Raw genomic sequence first — 12,500 nt, 5'->3', positions numbered from 1 at the left:
CAGATAAGAAGATTACTTGACAACTTGCACCAGGTTAATCAGCTTCGTGACAACCTGTATCATCACTGGGGGAGGGGAGGGAAGACACCTGTAACAAACCGTTACTCTCCTCCTTCCTGCCTCTAATGAGAGCAAGTCCTGCAGGGAAGACCAAGAGTGAGGAGAGGAGAGTGAAGTGGATCAGTAGATGAGATGATAAGATAATGAGGGAGGAGGACTAGGTGATGGTGGTGGTGGAGGAGGTAAGAAGAAATTTCGTTATGACTATCATGGAAACTTTGTGTGTGTGTGTGTGTGTGTGTGTGTGTGTGTGTGTGTGTGTGTGTGATCTCTGCAACCTTACATACTTTGCAAATATTTCACGCATATTTCTCATGATTCTTACTGTTACATAATCTCTCTCTCTCTCTCTCTCTCTCTCTCTCTCTCTCTCTCTCTCTCTCTCTCTCTCTCTCTCTCTCTCTCTCTCTCTCTCCATATCGTTCTTCAAGTCCACCCGCTGACTCGCTCACTCGCTGACTCACTCACTCGTTGACTCTTACAAGGCCATGAGCGCTGCTTCACGACCTCTCTCCCCTGCCAGCTAACAAGTGTGAACATCTACGGTATTGGCGAGCTCTCTTTCACTTTCATTAGCTGCGCCTCCCTCTGTAGCCCCATGAATAGCGTAGGATCAAAATTTCCATCACCTTTCATCATTTTCATCCATCTCACTGTGGGACTGAATGATACAAAGGCAGTAGAGAAAAGGGAAGGTGTAGGAAGATTACTGATGAAGATTATGACTAGTAGAGACGTAAGGAAACACGAGGAAAGGAACATTTGAAGAATAGAAGGAAAAGAATTAGAGTAAAAGATGTGAGAAGGAAGAGGAGGAAAGGCAGTTGATAGGATAAGGGAGGAAGAGAAGAAAGACTGGAAAATGAAGAAAGAGAAGAAAATAGATGGGAATAAGAAGAGTAGGAGGAATGAGTAGGAAAGGAGTAAAGAGACAGCAGGAAGAAGTTAGGAAAGCAGAAAGAAAGCGTGAAAGAAAAGCAACCAGTAAGAGGAAGAAAGAGGAAGAGAAAGATGAGGAGGAGAAGAATGAGGAGAGGATAAGAAAATGAGGAAACCAGGAAGTGTTAGACAAGAAAATATGGAAGAACAGGAAGAAAGAGCAGGAGGAAGAAAGAAGGTAAAGAGGAGGAAGGGAGGGAAGGAGGGAGAGAGAAGAGGGGTGTGAGGACCTTGTTAAGACTTTCAGCTGAGGTCAAGAGTCTAGATAGAATTACAACGCTCCCTGCCTTGTATGTATGAGTATTTTCACACTACAACGAGGTCACAGGAACCATATCGAAAAAAAAAGGAGTAATTTTTCTATTTAAATTTCCCCTCGCCATTTTTTTTATCGTCATTTTTTCTCTCGTTATTTTCTCGAGTACACATTTCCCTCACTGAACAGTTTTCCTTTTATTTTTTTTCTTTCAGGTAATTTTCCCTGTGGTCATTTTCCTTTTAGTAATTATTTTCCTCTCTAGTCATTTTCTTCTTTAGATATTTTCCTTTGTAGACATGATTCCCTCAAGTAATTTTCCTATGTAGTGGTGTTTCCCTCTTGATATTTTCCTTTTGTACACATTTTCCCCTCTATTCATTTTTCCCTCTAATAATTTTCCCCTTTAAACATTTTCCCCTCTGGACACATTCCCCTCAAGGCATTTTTTCAACATTTTTCCCTCTGAAGTTCACAGTACGAAGAAAAACTGACACAATCAATACTTTCTATCCTGACCATCCACTGTGAACCATCCAAGTCCTTCCATCCTTCCGTCAGTCATCCTGGTCCATCCCAGTTTTCTATCCTTCCATCCTTCCACCAACCATCCAAGCCATCCACTATCAACCATCCCATCCACCATTCTAGTCCATCCATCCCTCCACCTATCTACTCCCTCCTTCCCACCGCCAGCTAGCCTCCCTCTCCGTCCCTCGCCGTCCGCTAATCACTAATTTCAGAGCAGAGGTCGCTGATTATTTTCGATTTTTTTTGTCTGAATGTTTTCGATTTTCTACAAAAGTAATCTAAACTGAATGTTTTCGATTCTTGCCAAGAAGTATTATTTTCGACAACCCATTTTATGTTTTTTTGGACTGTTTTCGACACAACTCTTACACATTAGTGTCCGTTTTGGATTATTTTCGACACAACAATTACCTAGCTATTTACAGTTTGGATTATTTTCGACACATCATTGACCTAAATCAATATTTTTTGGAATATTTTCGACACTTCATTCAGCCATTTTAGACCTTCTTTGATTATTATCTTGTTAGGTTAGGTTAGGTTAGGTTAGGTTAGGTTAGGTTAGGTTAGTTTTTATAGTCTTTTGTTTAAATCTAAACGTGACGTGATGTGACAGTTCATTTTATCCAGTGTCGAAAACATTCAGAATTTACCATTTTTTAGTGTCGAAAACATTCAGTTCAATATTTTTTTACTGTCGGAAACATTCATAGTGAAGTTTATTTAGTTTCGAAAACATTCCAACCAATGTTTTTAATGTGTCGAAAATAATCATGATTGAAAAATATATTGCAGAACCATCGAAAATAATCAGTCTAAGTTGCCAAATCATTGTCGAAAATATTCATTCTTAAACATGTTAGTCTGTCGAAAACGTTCAGACTAAAAAAATCGAAAACAATCAGTCCACCCTTCAGAGCATTCACGTTCCCTCAAGCAGGCAATCAGGCAAGCAGGGCTGAGGTGAGCACTGGTCAGCGAAAAGCAAAGTTGTGCACGAATTTCATGAAGTCAGTCAGGTGAACACCGTGTGAAGGTAATGAGCTTGTGATACTGTTGATGTTATCCTTTTTTTTCTTTTTTCTTTTCTTTTTTCTTCTTTTCTCTATTCTCGTGTTCCTCTGTTTTTCATGTTCCCTTACTCCGTCTTACTTATTTTTTCTCTCTCTCTTCTTCTCTTTCTGTTTCTTGTCCTCCTCGTCCCCCTCCTCCTCTTCCTTCATTGTCAATTTCCCCTTCCTCTTCTTCTTCCTTCTCTTCGACCTTCTATTTTTAATTCTTCTCCTGTTTCTCCTTTTCCTTCTCCTCTTCATCTGATCCTTTCTCTTCATTTTCATGTTCTCTTATTCATCCCTCTGGTTCACTTCTTCATTTTCTTTCTTTTTTCCAGTCTCGTAACCTTCATACTTATCACTAAACTTTCTCTTCATTTCCCTATTTTCCTCTTCAGATTTTCACTCCCACTTGTCTCCGCTGTACTTATATTTCTTTTATTCCGCTAAGTACTCCTCCTCCTCCTCCTCCTCCTCCTCCTCCTCAAGGCTCTGTATCAGGACCAGTACTCTTCATAATGTACATAAATGATATTGATGAAGGGATAAACTGCAAAATAAGTAAATTTGCAGACGACACCAAAATAACAAGTAGAGTTACGTCTGTGTCACAATGGCAGGAACTGCAGTGTGACCTCAATAAACTAACAAGCTGGGCAGAAAAATGGCAGATGAAATTCAATATAGAAAAGTGCAAAATTCTACATATCGGAAGCAACAATGTTCAGGCGAGATATGTAATGAATAACATGCCACTGTCAAGTGCTGATAAAGAAAAAGATCTTGGTGTCGTTGTGTCAAACGACCTAAAGCCGAGTCAACACTGCACAGAAACAGTAAAGACGGCAAATAAATTAGTAGGGTTCATTGGAAGAACCTTTGAATTTAAATCAGAAAAGGTTATACATGCCTTATATAACTCACTGGTGCGTCCTCATCTAGAATACTGTGTACAGTTCTGGTCACCATACTACAAAAAAGACATTGAAAAACTAGAAAAGATACAGCGCAGAGTCACAAAGATGATTCCAAGATTGCGCAATAAGCCGTATGAGGAACGACTGGAAGAACTAAACCTATTTAGTTTAACAAAGCGCAGGATAAGAGGAGACCTAATTGAAATGTTCAAAATTTTCGAAGGATATAGTAACATTGATGCATATAGATATTTTACCATTGATCATTCTAACCTAACAAGAAATAATGGATTCAAGATTATACCCAAACGTTTTAAATCCCACGAGGCCAAACATTTCTTCTTTAATCGTATAGTAAATATATGGAATAAACTTCCTGCCGAAATTGTGAACAGCAATACTATTGAATCATTCAAAAATAAAATAGACAAATATTTAAAAGCAAATCCCCAACAAGCTCTCTTCTTGTCCGAAAAATTACTAAATTCACTATTAAACTCTTATTCAACAGACACCATTTTTAATATAACTTGTATTAACTTTCAGATAGGCGTATAGAGTTCACCGTAGGGTGAATAGTAGAACTTCCTTTCATCCTTTCCTATGAAAATTTCCATGTCAGTTTTTCCATACTGCATGGTACTTTTCCCAACTATTTCCATGCCAGCGCAAGCTGGAGGGAGTGGTGGGTGGGGAGGAGCCTTCTGCTATGCTGTCCTGTCTCTCTTCACTGTAGCTAGTTAGAAGTAGTTACCAAACAGCCTTGCAAGGACCAAAAGGTCTGTTGCTGTTTGGCTTTCCTTTGTATTCCTTTGTATTCCTTTGTATTCCTCCTCCTCCTCCTCCTCCTCCTCCTCCTCCTCCTCCTTTATCAGTTTATGTCTTCCCAGGTCGTGTTCACCCCACGTAAGGCAGCGAAGCGTGAGAGAGGAAGGTCGAGGGGAGAGGCGCCCCCCACCCTCAGTAAACCAGCTAGCCCCTCCCTACACAATGATCATTATTGTAGCAGCAGGTGATCAAGGATTCTACATAACCAGCGGGAGAAACACTCATGACAACTTCAGTAAGCATCTCTGTAGCCTCTGAAAATAGCCCTGGTGAGACAGAAAAAGCTTAAGAACACGAGGCTATAAGAACATTACAAAGGAAACAAGGGAAGCTGCAAGAAGCCATCAGGCCTACACGTGGCAGTCTTTACAAAACACATCAATTTCCACTAATTATTCATAAATTTGTCCAATCTTATAAAACTCCCGAATAACTCTGCACTAATGACCTGATTCCTTACTCTCTTCCATTCATCTACCACTCTGTTTATGAACCAGTCTCTTCTTGTCTCTTTAAGTCAATCTTGAGCCTGTCAGAAAAAAAAAAACACAGAGGACCCGAGTGGAGAATAATGAAGGTGTTTATATCCAGGTAAATGCTGACAACACCTGAGCTTCTGCAACGTGTTCATTGTCCTCTAATGAGTCTCCTGTAACACCCTGGAGTGACGTGCACCCTAACTGCCGCCACTAGGTGAGGAACGGGTGCTGCTGTATACTAGGGAACGAGTGAGGAGAGACTGACAATGTGATAAATGTGGAGGGAACTGGTGGTGGTGGTGGTGGTGGTGGTGGTGAAGAAGAGAAAGAAGAAAAAAAAGTAGTTGTGGTGGTGCTGGTGATGGTGGAAGAAGAGGAAGACGAAAAGAAAGAGAAGAAAAAAAAAAAAAAAAGGACGGAGGGAGGAGGTGAAGGAGAAAAGAACACAAAAAAAGGAGTAACAGGAAGACAAGAACAACACCAGTAAATACAAACAATATAGAACAAAGAAACGAGGAACGAAAGGCGGGTCAAACAAGAAAGAACAAACAAACAAACAAAAAATTCTCCTCCACAATCCCAATTCTCACCTATAACAATAAATAAATAAATAAACAAAACTTGAAAACACAACACTCATCTCTTCCTTAAACTTTCTTTTTCTTCAACCCTTTCCATTCTCCCTTCCCTCCCTCTCCCCCCCTCCCCCCTTCCCATCCTCCCTCTCCCCTCTCCCTTCTCTACCTTCTCCCCCTTCCTCCCCTCTCCATTCTTCCATATCCCCTCAAGCAAGCTTTAATAGTGACTTCTAAAAACTCCCTCAAGAATTTTTAATTAATCCAGACGCGCAAAACTCTCTCTCTCTCTCTCTCTCTCTCTCTCTGCACATGTGATGCAGAAATATAACCATAACTCAGTTTACACTTTAGTTTTGGAAATAATTTGGAAATGTTTGTTGCCTCAGACACCGGTGTTTGTTGCCTCAGACACCGGTGTTTTAGTGACGAAAAGAAGATGAGGTTTACAAGAGGAGAGGTGGTGTTCTACAGATTGAAAATTAGTTCTATGACCGCGAACGTTGCAGAAGTTTATAAAAAAAAAAGTTGAGGGGGGTGTCAAGGCACTTAGGGTCGATATCTGAAGAGCAGTCCTACCTGGGGACATTTGTGGTCCCCTCCCCAGATGGGGGACTCCGAGGTGAAGGACTAATACTATATATATATATATATATATATATATATATATATATATATATATATATATATATATATATATATATATATATATATATATATATGAATTTGGATGAGCAGTGAAGGAATGAGGGAAAGATAATGGTTCATAGAGTCATCCTTCCCCGCAAAAAAAAAAAAAAAAAAGACATATTTGAAAGAAAGGCAATGTAGTTTTTATGGAGGACACTTGTGTGTGGAGACAGCTCCAGTGACAGGCAGCAGGAAATACAGACCATGTCGGAGAAAGAAGCAGCAAGTTATTAACTACGTAACTGTGTTGACACCAAGCAAATGTAATAAAATTGCATACACCAAGGAGCACCGCAGCTGTTTATGTGACACACCCATTATATCAAACTGCCTCGCGCCCCGCCTATGTAATCCTCAGTTAATGGATTAACACCAACTCTACCTTAAGTGTGTGTGTGTGTGTGTGTGTGTGTGTGTGTGTGTGTGTGTGTGTGTGTGTGTGTTTTCTCTCTCTTATCACTGGTAAATAGAAAAACTGTTTTAATACTTGTCTGCTTCCTAGTGCTGAATGAATAAAACACACACACACACACACACACACACACACACACACTTTGTTTAGTGACCAACAACGAAACAAGCACAAAAGGTGTGAAGTGTCCTGTCATCCTTTACGCTGCCAGTAGTGTCTTTGACAGCCACACTTTATACCATTCTACAAAGGCTGATGAAAAGCCACGTAAGTCAAGGGGTTCGAACAGTACCAGCTGCCTTTCACTCCATTCTTTCACTTCGTATTCACCCATATTTCCCTCTCTTTATATATTGTTCTTCTTTACTTCCCCCACTCTTTTCTTTCCGTTCCGTTCCGAACAGTACCCAATTTCACTGACCATCGATAAAATAAACAGTAAAAAGGCTGAAGTACTCGGGCCACACTGTTCTTCGTGGCCTGCCAGTGGTGCCTCTCAAACCCACACTTCACACCAACACGTTTCACAAAGACTCAGAAGCTGCGTCACTCAAAAGGCTCGGGCAGTACCTGAATTGCACGACAGGGGAGGGACACACACCGCTGCCAATACAATACACCTGTCAGTGCTCAAAACTGCACCACCTCCCAGCCCAGCAGCTCGAAGAGACCTTACACGCAGGATTACATACACCAGGACTTCGCGAGGGGTTGCCAAGGTCTGCCTGCCGCTCTCCTCACTCGTTCCAAGATATAATTCCCTTCCGGCCGCAGATTTCCATGCAGGCTTTCAGTACACGAGTTCCAGGCGACGCGTGGACAGACAGACAAACATGAGCAGCTTGTAGACCCAGTGTTGTTCTACATAAACCTACTGTCATGTTATTGGCCGAGTTTACCTTGAATGGGATCACGTTTTCTTAGTGTCCCCCGTGTTCCGGTTACCTGCCATTCGGACATTATCCTTATTATTGGTTATAAGTAGTGTAAGGCTTATTTACTCTTTTTATATCATGTAGTATTATTCTCTTCATAATTCAAATTCTCTATATCTTTGTATGTATAAGGGAGGAAGTATAATTGAGGTGAAAATATGTTGAAAACGAGGGGAGCTTGAGTGGGCAACAACACATTCCAAGGAGGGGAAGGTCGTGAGGTATATCGGAGGGAAGGCGTCTCTCAGGGAAGGATCCTGGTGTGGTTTGGTGATGGAGTGAGTTTGTGGAGGTATTAATGGTGTAGTGGTATAACCTTGATATCCAGGATCAGGTTAGTGAGTCTTTTGTGGTACCAAGAGCTCTTGTCCGCTCAAATTCGGTTGTTGAGTTTGTGCCGGTGACGCTGTTCGAAGGGGTCATACTTAGGTCAAACTGGCAGCCATTTTGTGAGTGGAGGTTGTGGTGTTGACCTTGAAAGCTGGTGTTGTGGTGTATTGGTGATTTTTGGAATGATGTTATGGTGTTATGAGTAATCTTTGGTGATGGTGGTAATCTCCTGTGAGGCTTGAGGAGGTGAAATACGGGAATTATTGTCTGGGGACGCGGTAGTGGCGTCTGAGTAAATTCCTGCGGTTGAGGGGAATATTTCAGTGACTGGTGGAGGTGTAAACGGGTTGTGGTGTTGTGGGAAGTGACGAGAACGTCATGTAGTAACGTGTACTACCTCATGTTGTTTGTGAATTATTATTAATATTAATATATGTGGTTGTAACATAGAATAATCGTGTTTTCTACTCCCCCAACATTGATCTGGTATTAGAGGTGATTCCAGGTGTGCTGAGTCAAGGTAAAGGTGGAGTGAGAGATAATTCTGGCGATTTCGGATAGGTCAGGTAGGCACTCGAAGCCTTTAAAAATCCAGACCTTTAAAACTTTCCGGGATCAGTGTAACGTCCACTTTCTTGGAGAGATAACCGGGATCGTACGATCGTAAGTAAGTAAGCGATCGTGCAATACACACCACAAGAAATCGCTGGGATGGAATTGATGTTGCAGATGAGGAACTTAATTACAGTGCCTTGTGGAAGGAAATGTTATTCTTTAAGGCTTGCATGTGGAGTTTATTGTTACGACCATCTAACCTAAAATGTAATGCTGGAAGTGACAAACACGACTCTAATAAATCTGTTGGAAGGAAAGGAGCCTCTTTTTGCCATACTTGAGAAATTTCCGTCGTGGTAAATGTATAAAACAAAATATGTACTTAAGAGTAGCTTGCTTACACGCACAAAACAAGTGCCTTGTGGTTCAGTCAGTTAACGCTAGTCTTTTCAATCTGCTCAGTTCAAACTCTGGTCACGTCCACCTCCCTCATCAAAAAAGTAATAAATAAAAATAAAACATATACTTACGTGCCAAAAATGAGCCCTGGAAATAAAACTAACGCTATAAATAAAGAAAACACAAACTTCTTCTCACTTTGCCAGGAATGTGGCTCAGATTTCTATCCAGAGGAACTGAAGGAGAAAAGAAAATGTTTGCCTAAGACTCCCTAGCTTATAAAGACACGCTCTGGGATGAATCTGCCGCTACACATTAACAAAACACATCCCTTTCTATTCCATGAAACGAAGCCTTCACCTTGAACGTGGCTCAGATTATTGTCCTCAAAAGTTTGGCGAGAGAAAAATGAAATATTTCCTTAAAGACTAATAAAACTTTTCATAATGAACATGGTTTAAAATCTGCCCAGAACAATTCTGAAAAAAAAAAAAAACTTAAAATCTACATCAGAGAAGGATTTGCACTGCCACATTACAAGGCACAGATAAGGAATTCTAATCCTCCCTTAGTTTTCTGGAACGTGGTTTAAACTAGTCAAGAAGAATTAAGAAAAGGAGAATAAATCACTTAAACTCACTAACTTACATAACAAAAGGAATCACATTAGTATAACAAAACCCACAAATAAGTCATGTACTCGTTGGTCGTCACTTTTCAAGGAAGTGGTTGAGATTCTGTCGTGATGAAATAAAAAGACCAAAAGGCCAACGATAAAGAACTGACTCTTCCCGCCTCACACTCCAGGCACGTGGTGAAATTCTGTCTTCAAGACCTTACAAAAACAATACTTAAGTTACACACCACAAGGAATCGTATTACAAAAACAAAAGCTTCAGGTAAAGAGAACTCCTCTCCTCACTTTTATGAACCATGCCTCAAATTCCATCGCAAAAAAAAAAAAAAAAAGATAAATAAATAAATAAATACAATATATATATATATATATATATATATATATATATATATATATATATATATATATATATATATATATATATATATATATATATATATATATATATATATATATATATATATATATATATATATATATATATATATATATATATATATATATATATATATAAAACGAAAAAACTGAACTTAAGACTTCCTAGAGGACGTAAGAGAAGGAATCACATTAGTAGAAAAAGGGTAAAGATTATGAAGGCTCCTTTCCTCACTTTGTGAACGTAATTAAAACCTCTTCTAAAAACTCAGAACACAAGAAAATATCAGCTTAGTACACACATACCAGATGGAATCGTATTACTAAACCAAGGTAGAAAATATGTACTGAAGACTATTAATGTTACATCGCAGAACAAATCATATCACCAGAACAAAGTTTAAAGGTAAGGAAGACACAGGCCTTCCCACTCTGAAGGACGTGTTTGAAATTTCTCCCCTGAGGAATTACAAAAACGAGAAAATGTCAGTTTGAGATTATCGAACCAAGGAAACAGGAGGAATCGTAGGAGTAGAACAAAGGACAGAGAAAAATCATCTCACTTTCCAAGAACATGTTTGAGATTTATGTCGTAAAGAACTTTCAAAGTGAGAAAAATATTTCGTGGAAAGCACTAAAGTTACGGCAGAAGGAATGGTATCAGTACAACAAAGGTTAGGGATACGGACTATGCATCCCTCCTCACTGTTAAGGAACGTGGCTAAGATTATGTGCTGAACAATATAAAAAGTGAAAATAAATATCTATTAAACATTACTATATTTACATAGCACAGGGATTCGTAATAATGGAACAAAAACTGAAGGTAAAGAATTGACTCGTATTTCCTCACTTTCCAGAAAGAAATGTTTTATAATTGTGTAGAATTAAGACACGAGAAAATATCAACTTAACACTTCCCAACCCACGAAGCAGAATGAATATTAACAGTAGAACAAAGGCTATACAAAAAGAAGACTCTGCCCTCAGTTTCCTGCGACCTGCGTGGAGTCCTGCCGTGGAGAGCTTAGAAAACGAGGACTGTAAGTGGGAGGGAAATCTTTACTGGATTATATATTTTTTTATTGTTCTTTTTTTATTAGTATTATCATTTAAGAGCTCGTGCCAAGGACAACAAAAACTACAATGTTCCTTGAAGACTGTGAGTGAGAGGGAAGAGGTTCACTTTATTTTTGTATTCATGCAATAAAAAAAAAAAAAACTCATTCAAGACGCCAGAGTGTGGGAGTCCATAGGCAAGTCCAACAATTTAAACCGAATGTGAAGCAAAAGGTTTTATTTTCATGAGGTTCTCTGGTCTATTCCAGTTCGTTTCGTCTCCTCATGAAGGGCGTTGGCAAACATTTCTTCCTCTCACTTTCTTAACACTAGGTGGACACTTTATTGGAAGTTACTAATTTTCCCGCACGATAGTATTCATCATCGAAGCGCCCCCGCGGTGCAGTGACCAGCGCCTCACTGCATCAATGATTCTAACTGAGTCATGACGCCGCAACATCCAGGTGAAGGTGACGAAAAAGGTTTCCACGATCGAACGTGAACCTTCAGACTGCCACACAAACCACATACCACAGAGCCTACCAGAGAGAGAGAGAGAGAGAGAGAGAGATGAGAAGATACATAGGTAGATAAGACAGATATATAAATAGATGGATGAAATTAGACAAACAGATGCAGATAGATAGATAGATAGAATGATAGATAGATAGATAGATAGATAGATAGACTGATGCAGAGAAAGAAAGACACTTAGATAGATAGACAGACAGAACAAAACTGAGATAGATAGAAAAAAATGACATTGCTGTATCGGCACAAAGACAAATCAACAGATAGACAAACAGACAGACAGACAACCAGCTAACATCCGTTAACCTAATCCCACCCCAAGTATAACTGAGATGCCTGATATTCACTGTAAAATAAGTCAATGTAAATACCTAAAGGCCAATTCTAATGCTGCTTCCTGGCCGCCTCGTGGAGACACACACACACACACACACACACACACACACACACACACGGTAATGACTTGTGCAATTACGGGGCGTACGGGGGTCGTTACTACTAAAGTTGGGGAGTAGAGAAGCTGGGGGGTGGGTGGCATGGCAAGCAGGAGAGAAGAGGCGGGGCTAGAAAGACAGGGTTGTGGAGGTTAGACTGAGGAGGTGAGGCTAGGGAAGGCTGGGAAGGTGAGGCTACGGAAGCGAAGCTAGGAACAGGAAGCTGGAAAGATGGCGCTGGGGAGGTGAGACTAGGGGAGGTAAGGCTGGGGAGGCTGGGTTGGGGTGGGGCTGGTGGGGGTAAAGATAAACCCATGGCAACAAGGTAAGTCACTCCCAATTTCATGAGATGAACAGTGATTCTAGTAACGAGTGTTGATTCACCTCAGCTCTCTCACTCTTGACTCCTCACATGATTCCTCGAGTGGATGAGTTGATGATGAATCAGAGTGAGTTGATGTGGTGGAGGTGAAGGATGTGCTGATGAGGGAAAGGCAGTTGATGAT

At 40.2% G+C, this 12,500-nt stretch overlaps 1 protein-coding gene across 6 annotated transcripts in view; it reads right to left on the bottom strand.

Annotated features, from left to right (window-relative positions):
- LOC135096770 (uncharacterized) overlaps window positions 1–12,500 on the bottom strand; it is a 114,208-nt gene that overhangs the window by 98,896 nt on the left and 2,812 nt on the right. The window lies entirely within an intron of this gene.

This window comes from Scylla paramamosain, unplaced genomic scaffold (assembly GCF_035594125.1).
Source record: "Scylla paramamosain isolate STU-SP2022 unplaced genomic scaffold, ASM3559412v1 Contig7, whole genome shotgun sequence".
NCBI lineage: Eukaryota > Metazoa > Arthropoda > Malacostraca > Decapoda > Portunidae > Scylla > Scylla paramamosain.
The sequence above is the reverse complement of the archived record's forward strand: the minus strand, read 5'-3'. Positions and strand labels throughout refer to the sequence as shown.